Raw genomic sequence first — 2397 nt, forward strand, 5'->3', positions numbered from 1 at the left:
GGGCCGCATAGGCCCCCCCCCCCCCCCCCCCGCACCTCGCCCTAAACAGAGGCAGGTTGGCCACTTTAAAAGGTGGGAGGGAGGGGGGGAGGCAGGGAGGACGAGCTGGGGCGGGGTGGAGGGGGAGGGAAAGAAAGCCCAGTTATTTGGAGAATCAGCCCACAGCACTGTCTCCTCAACTCCCCTCCTCCCCACTTTCCTGTCCTGAAGCCTCTATCAAGTGAGGGGAAGGGGCCTAGCAGCCTTGTCATAAGGGCGGGGAAGGGGCGGGGGGGAAAGGGCCTTCTCTCCTTCACTCCCAGTCCCAACAGCAAGACCCCCTTGTCAGCTGGCTGTGCACGCCTGCGCCGGCCCCGCCCCCGCCCCAGCCTACACTTCCTGTTTCCTGTAGCCTACCTATGGCCAGACGCAGGGATGGAGGAGGGGTGCCCTACGACTTCCGCTTCCGGTCATGCGCGGTTTCCGATGTCGCACATCCTGTTTCCGACGGGCGGCGCTTCCTCTTCTTGTCCGTTTCCAAGGCCTCTTGACTTGTCCTTCCTCCATTAGGCTCCGGGCCTGGCGGACGAACCTGGTGTCTGGGAAGGTATAAAGAGTTTTCTGTAGCTGCCTTTGCGTTGGAAAGGAAGGAGGCGCAGCTGCGAGGGAGCGGGGAGGGGTCGAGGGTAGGCCTGGCCTTGGCTCCGGGGGAGGCTGGGAAGGCAGGCCGCCTCCGGCCCCTCCCGAGGTTCCGGCACCATTTCTTTCCTGCCTCTGCCTTTTCTTTCTCTTCTTCGTTTCTCCTACTCTTTCCCTTATTCTCCTCTTCCTCCCCCTCCCCCTCCCCACTTTCCGGGCCTGGAAATCTACGTGACGGAGCAGCCTAGAAAACAGAGCAGGCCGGCTGCTTCCGGATAGGCCGTGCATTGTTAGCGGTCGGCCATCCATTTCTCCCCCTGTGTTCTCTGCAGATCCGGTGGTGGCGCCTCCGGGAGCTGGGCCGTAGACCGACCACCGCGACGGGAGAAACCCACCCGGCAAAGGTGCCTTTGAAAGGGAAAGTGGCCGGGCCACACCCCGGGGGAGGCTTTCATTTCCGGCGGTCCGCGGCTGCAGAGGAAGTGGCACCTTGCTGAGCGCTGGGAGTCGGTGGCGTTGGCATTGCAGTGTGGGGCCAGAAGCCAGGTTTGAAGGCGACATAGTCCCTTTGTCTTCTGTCACTCGTGTGGGGGCGGGGTGGGGGTGTTCTCCTGCAGACAGTGCTTCTCAGTGGCCCGCTCTGCCCAGGGGAGGGATCGGCTCCCGTTAAGGACGGGAACACGGGAACACGGCACAAGGCGTTTCGGGGCTAAAACGCTGCCGAGCTTCTGATGCTTAGATATGGCAGTGACTGGGGAAGGCCTGGGGGGAGGGGAAGGCATTCAGTCTGATAGAGAGAGTGTGTGCCGGGCCTGGGCCTGCTGCAGGAGCCTCCTCAGCACTCTGCTTGTAAAGGCCCTGGGAGCTTTTAACCCTGGAAACGAGGCAGCAGCACCCATCTAGAGGCTGCTTGGCTGCTGTCATGCTAGGTTAGACTTGAGAACTTAAGGGGAAATAGCGGGAGAGATGGACCGGGAAAGTGCGTCCTCTGCGCCTCTCCCAGAGCCTCCCTGAGGGGGGAGTGACCCTCTTCCCACCCCTGCTTGTCACCCGGTCCTTTTCTCCACTTCGTCCCATCACATCCTTCATGGAGGACTGTTCTAATTAATGACTAAAAGTACCACGTCTTCCCCAGGAATTAGAGTGAGCTCTGCATCCCTACCCAGGCTTATTCAACATTCTTACCATATACAGAAAGACCTTGTTCCTTAAAGAAACCCCCCGGGGTCTGGGATTATTTGCAGTAAATCTGCTAAGAGAAAGACCGTGACCAAAATCATTTTTATTTTCAGACTTCTGAGTTCTGGCCACACAATCCCATGACTCTTTTCTCTGGGGATGCGCCTTAAAGGCTCTTGTCAAGCATTCTCTGTTTCTTTGCAAGATAAAGGTGGAACCCCCTTCTCTTTGCCCCCTAAAGGTAGGGGAAGAGTGGCTTGAAATGCCCAGTCAGGCGCGGTGTGCAGGATTAGGGAGAAGGCGTGAAGAGGCCATCAAGGCCCGGCTGGGCCAGTGCCCGTATCATTTGGAGGTGCACTTGTTGTCTGTCCCGGGTACAACACTGCCTGGCCCAAAGCTGGGGGAGGGGGTGGGGGGCGGGCGGCAGGAGGGTCGTTTTCTCCTCTGTAAAATGGGGATAAGAACAGAACAGCCCCTACAGCCTGGGATTGTTATCAGGATCAAAGGAGACGTTTTGAAAGTACTCAGCACAGTGCTTTATGGTCGGTGCTATGCACATACACATGTGCGGTGTGTAATAACTGTTACTGTCTGTGGCAG

At 58.5% G+C, this 2397-nt stretch overlaps 1 long non-coding RNA gene across 1 annotated transcript in view; it reads left to right on the top strand.

The window, feature by feature from the left end:
• Positions 1-475: 475 nt before the first annotated feature.
• The window catches only part of LOC141549102 (uncharacterized), a 31796-nt gene continuing 29874 nt past the window's right edge, over positions 476-2397 (top strand). The window contains exons 1-2 of the long non-coding RNA XR_012484225.1: positions 476-586; positions 951-1164. This is a non-coding gene — a long non-coding RNA (uncharacterized LOC141549102). The remainder of the gene's footprint in view (positions 587-950; positions 1165-2397) is intronic.

The sequence above is a fragment of the Sminthopsis crassicaudata genome, chromosome X (assembly GCF_048593235.1).
Source record: "Sminthopsis crassicaudata isolate SCR6 chromosome X, ASM4859323v1, whole genome shotgun sequence".
NCBI lineage: Eukaryota > Metazoa > Chordata > Mammalia > Dasyuromorphia > Dasyuridae > Sminthopsis > Sminthopsis crassicaudata.